At 36.0% G+C, this 6,200-nt stretch overlaps 1 non-coding gene across 1 annotated transcript; it reads right to left on the reverse strand.

Moving 5' to 3' along the window:
• Positions 1-3,861: 3,861 nt before the first annotated feature.
• LOC121217530 (small nucleolar RNA R71) lies at positions 3,862-3,968 on the reverse strand. Its single transcript, XR_005913624.1, has one exon. It is a non-coding gene; the product is annotated as a small nucleolar RNA R71 (small nucleolar RNA).
• Between the last annotated feature and the right edge of the window lie 2,232 nt (positions 3,969-6,200).

The raw sequence follows: 6,200 nt of genomic DNA on the forward strand, positions 1-6,200 counted from the left end.
GTCTTCGACGACCTTCCAAACCGATCGAGCTTCCGATAATCTATAAAACATAGTAAAGAACAAGAACGTAAACACCCCTAACCCGTATCTGATGCCGAAATAGGGTTACGAGGCATTGCTAGATAATACACTTTATTCGCATACATTTATACATTTATAAACAAAATCCATACAAATCATGCATAATGTTCCTTTTTGTAACAGTTCAGTTTAGACCCTAGTCGAAATAGTGGTTTTGGGACCACATATTTGAGTCAGAAAAATATTTAAATATTATTTTCTGTGTTTATGATATGTGAATGAGCATGTGTGAAAGTCTTGTATGAAAATTTGAATGTTTGTGTGCTTAATTTAGAAAAAGGACCTACTCACGTAAAAATGTAAAAGTTTCCTGCTATATGTTAAAAGTGCCTAATTGATTTGGCTTTATTTATGAGAGGTCCTTATGTGGTAATTATGCCATTTACATGGTTAATGGACATATATGGCCTTATTACAAATGATTTTCATATGTATTAATAAAGGGAAAATTTGATATTTGATTAATAATATAATTTAAATAAAACAAAGCATAAAATAAACTTATTTTCTCATGTTCATCAACCGAAAATCACACACAAAAGAAAAGAAAAGGATAGCTAGGGATTGGCCATTGAATTTCTTGATTAAGGTATGGATCTTGTTCGATTTTTTATTATTTCTACTTTTTTGTAATCGTTGCTTCAAATATTATCGAACCCATGCCTCAATTTTTATTTTGTTGATAATTTTGAAATATGCCATGGATGAATTCATGAGCTTTGTGATGTTATATGTTGAAATATGAAAGCTTGATGTTGAGTTTACATGTTTTGTCTTGGGATTTTTGATGAATTTGAGTAATTTAGCTAAATTGTAAAAATTTTATTTTGAGGGACTAAAATGTGAAATAAATGAAATGTATGGACTTGTATGAGACTATGAAAATTCGGCTAAGCTTGTGTACAAGCAAATTTTGTGTATTTTGTGATTTTGTGAATTAGGGACTAAAGTGTCAAAATGTAAAAATATGAGGGCTAGTTTGCAAAATGCGCTAATTATGTGTATATGGATTGTTTTGAATGAATATGTGATTGAATAAGTTAAATTTAAATTGATTTAGATTGAGAACTAAAGAATACAAAATTAGATCGGGGAAAGTCAAAAGTTGTCGAGTAACCGATTCCATTTATCTGAATCTCTACAACGTAAGTCGATATACAAATAAACGTGTTTGATTTGAATTATTATTGTTCATATGATATTTAATTGTGATGAAAGAATATTCTAACTATATATATATGCCATCCGAGAAAGTATCGGCAAAGTTCTGAAGTCTGAAAAGCCCCGTATTAACCTTAGGAATAGATAGGATACATATGTCATGACATAGGATTCCGATAAGTGTTATCATGTAAGACCACATCTGGGACACTGGCATCGACTTCTGTTTTACGTGTAAGATGATGTCTGGGACATCAGCATCGTATCTGATTTCATGTAAGACCCTATCTGAGACAGTGGCATCGATGTTTGATTACATGTAAGACCACGTCTGGGACGTTGGCATTGTATATGCTTTTTGAGCTTTCTGCATATCCTTATGTTTCTGAATGCTTCAAACGGGCATTTCGAGAAATGAATGAATTTGTGAAATGCATATTCAATTTAGGTACGTTTGAATTGTACATTATGTTGAGAATGAAAGGTAAGTACATGTTTCTTTGAGAACATATGAATTATAGGTGAAATGATAAACCGTAATTTATACATATTTTTACACCATGTTAAATGTATTTTATGGATGATTTCCCATTATAATTGGTGAATTCGATGCTCCTAATGCTTTAATTTTATGTTTTATACTTAGGAGAGAATATGAGAGCGAAAGGAACGAGAAACGAGCCAAAAACGGAGAAAATGGGCCAAAGTACGAAATCAACACGGCCTGGACTTCCTCACACGGGCAGCCCACATGGCTATGTCAAGTTGGCAGAATCGAAGCACGACTCACACGGGTAGAACACACCCTCGTGCCATTCTAACAAGCTTGAACACGGCCTGAAATAATCGCACACGGGAGTGTCACATAGGCGTGTCCCTGTCGAGCCCAAGTTGAGTCCAATTCGAAAAAGGCCACTTTTGAGGGCTCTTAGGCATCCTAAAGCCTATAAATACACCCTAGAGGAGGAAAGAAAAGGGGGCACAGAATAGGGAGTAAGGAATTACTCCAAGGAAGCCGATTGATCTATCTCAGAAGCCGGATTCACCATCAAGACTGAAGATCTCTCCTCAATTTCCCTTCAGGAGTTTTGGGTTTTCTTTATGTTTTGTATTCGTTATTCTTCTGAGATGTTTTCCTTTTTAGTTATGAACTAAATCCCCTAAATACCTAAAGGGAATGAGACCTAAGACGAACCTTCTTATTATTTTATGAATTATATGATAAATATTTAACTTGTTCTTAATTATGTGTTCTTAATTCTTGTTTTGATATCCCAGGATACTGATTCAAGATAAGCTCTTATTCAGAGGAGGAATAGACCTTGTCTAAGAGTACATTTGTCATAATTAAGCGAAGTTGTTTGCGCGCCTGGACATAGGGTGACAATATTTTGCCGGATTAGGGTGAAACCTAATAAGGGGATCCAATAGATCGAGTTAATCCAACCCTAGGGTGTTAATTAGAGAAAAGTCTCAATTATTCAATCTAGGGATTAGATGTTATTAGTCTTGAATAGGGATAATAACATAACTTAGGGATCTCTACGGAACAAGTTAAATGAATAAATCATCCGATTCAGAGCCAGAATAACAAGTACAGTCTAGGTGGATTTTTCCTTAGGTATTGTCTTAATTCAATTTATTTTCCCAAAAGCAATTCCCCAATTCCATTCTCTGTGAATTCTTAGTTTAGATAATTAGTTAGTTAAAACAAAAACCTCTTTATTCTTAAGCTAGATAATAAAAAGACAGTCATTGCTAATACTTTTAGTTCCCTTGGGTTCGACAATCCGGTCTTGCTAAAACTATACTACTGTTCGATAGGTACACTTGCCTACATTGCGATAATAGTTAGTTTCAAGAACGATTAATTATAAATATTTAAAACCTATCACGAAATCACGCGATCAAGTTTTTGGTGTTGTTGCTAGGGAACTAAGATATTAGGAACACTCAATTTTTATTACTTTAGCCATTTATTTTTCTTGCAATTTAATGTTATTTTATTACTTATTTTTTCCTTCTCTTGGCAGGTTTTTATAGTTTATGACTAGAAGAAACCCGTTAGGACCAATACTTTTTGACGAAGAAATCGATTGAACAGTTCGCAGAAACCAAAGAGAAATAAGGCGAAGCTTAAGATACACAGTGAACGAGCAAGAGAATGATACTCAAACCCCAACCGCAGAGATGGCCGAAAACCAAGACAATCAGCTACCTCCTGCAATTACGATTAATCAAAATCCTGCTCCACACACTATGTATGATTATGCTAAACCTTCTTTAACAGAAACTGAATTGAGCATAGTTAGACTTGCTGTAGTTGCAAATACTTTTGAACTAAAACCTAACACTATTCAAATGATACAGCAAATTGTTCAGTTTGATGGTTTCCAGGATGAGGATCCCAACACTTATTTAGCAAACTTCTTAGAACTATGCGATACATTTAAAATTAATGGTGTTTCTGACGATGCCATTCGTCTTCGGTTATTCCATTTCTCATTAAGGAACAAAGCTAAACAGTGGTTGAACTCGTTACCATGAGGGTCAATAACTACTTGGGAATAAATGACCGAAAAATTTTTACTAATATATTTTTTGCCGGATAAAACGGCCAAATTACGTAATGATATCTCTTCGTTTGTGCAGATGGACTTAGAAACTCTTTACGATGCATAGGAGAGATACATGGACTTACTGAAAAGGTGCCCTCACCATGGGTTACCGCTTTGGCTTCAGGTTCAAACATTCCATAATGGCCTGAATCCTTCGACTCGGCAAATGGTTGACGTAGCTGCTGGCGGAACCATCAATAATAAAACACCTGAAGATGCTTATGAGTTTATAGAGGAGATGTCACTGAATAACTATCAGTGGCAAGTCATGAGGACAAAGCCAACAAAAATAGCCGGTGTTTATAACGTCTATTCGGTCACCATGGTCTCTAATCAGGTAGAACTCTTGAATAAGAAAGTTGATGGTTTTCTTAGTTCTTCACAGGTTCACCCAGTAATGGAGTGCGAAGTAAGTGGAGGTGGAGCAAGCCATTCGAAATACCAACCTTATGGCCACAACATGGATAACGAGCAATTAAATTACATGGGTAATAATCCTCGACCTCAAAACAATCCAAATAGTAACACTTATAATGCAGGTTGGAGGAACCACCCAAATTTCTCATGGGGAGGCCAAGGAAATCAGCGACCACCTCCGGGCTACCAACAGCCACCCTATGAACAGGAAAAGAAACCGAACCTTGAAGAGATGCTCACAAAGTTTATCTCGGTATCAGAAACCCATTTTCAGAACACCGAGACAGCACTTAAAAATCAACAAGCGTCGTTCCAAGGGCTCGAAACTTAGATAGGCCAGCTATCCAAACTGATTTCAGAAAGACTACTAGGAAGTTTACCTAGTAACGCGAAATCAAAAGAGCATATGAAAGGAGTTATACTAAGGAGTGGGAAAATGTTAGCTGAATCTGAAAAGAAGCTAACATAAGAAGCCGTGGTAAGCGGAAAGGGGGAAGAAAAACCCGAAAATAGTGACAAACTAGTGTCGAAGGAATATAAACCTCCAGTTCCATACCCAGTAAAAATGAAAAAAGACCGCATTGATGCACAATTTAGTAAGTTTCTTGAACTTTTTAATTAATTACATATCAACTTACCTTTTATTGAAGCCATCTCACAGATGTCCACATAAGCAAAATTTTTGAAGGAGCTTCTAACAAATAAAAGGAAATTCGAGGACTTATCTATAGTAGAACTCAACGAGGAGTGCTCAGCTATACTCCAAAACAAGCTGCCAACCAAACTAAAAGATCTAGGAAGTTTTACTATCCCTTGCTTAATTGGTAGTCTGAATGTTGAGAAAGCACTAGCTGATTTAGGCACTAGCATTAATTTGATGCCATATAAAATGTTCAAATAACTTGGTCTTGGGGAACCTAAACCTACTAGGATGAGTATTCAATTAGCTGATAGATCTGTTAAATATCCTAGGGGCATTATAGAAGACATACTTGTGAAAGTAGATAAATTCATATTTCCCGTTGACTTTGTTGTGCTTGACATGGATGAAGATGTGGAAGTGCCCTTAATTTTAGGGCGCCCATTTTTAGCAACTGCTAGGGCTGTAATCGATGTGGTTGACGGTAAATTGGTGCTTAGAGTAGGTGACGAGGAGATTATCTTTAAAATTTATGATGTTATGAAGTTTCTAGGGAATAGGATGACTCTTGTTATTTTATTGACTCTTGATCATACTACTCAAGACTCTTTTCAGGAAATTGTATAAAAGGACATGACGAAATTGTATCTAGCTCAAGAAGAGAAGACAGATGATAAACCTAATGAGCATTCTTCAAGACGAGTAGAATACGAGGGCATTAAGATAAACAATGAACTGAAGCAAAAAACCCTCTATTGAAAAGCCTTCTAAACTGGAACTTAAACAATTATCAAACCACTTGGAATACGCATTCCTTGGAAATAATTCTACATTGCCAGTTATCATTGCTTTTAACTTGCAACCCAAGGAGAAAGAGGAACTAATCCAAGTATTAAAAGAACATAAAAAGGCCATAGCTTGGAAAATTTCTGACATTAAAGGAATCAACCCTTCTTTTTGTACCCACAAAATTTTGATGGAAGATGAATACAACCCGTGTGTGCAAGCTCAAAGACGACTGGACCCCAACATGAAGGAAGTTGTAAAAGCCGAGGTAATTAAACTTCTAGATGTTGGAATTATATATCCTATTTCTGACAGTTCTTGGGTAAGTCCAGTGCAGGTTGTCCCTAAGAAAGGAGACATGACGGTTGTGACCAACGAGAAGAATGAATTAATCCCAATAAGGATAGTCACGAGATGGGGAGTTTCAATTGACTCTGTAACACCCCGAACCCGAGACCGACACCGGAGTCGGACACGAGATGTTAACAAACTTTAAA

The sequence above is a fragment of the Gossypium hirsutum genome, chromosome A02, assembly GCF_007990345.1.
Source record: "Gossypium hirsutum isolate 1008001.06 chromosome A02, Gossypium_hirsutum_v2.1, whole genome shotgun sequence".
Classification (NCBI taxonomy): domain Eukaryota; kingdom Viridiplantae; phylum Streptophyta; class Magnoliopsida; order Malvales; family Malvaceae; genus Gossypium; species Gossypium hirsutum.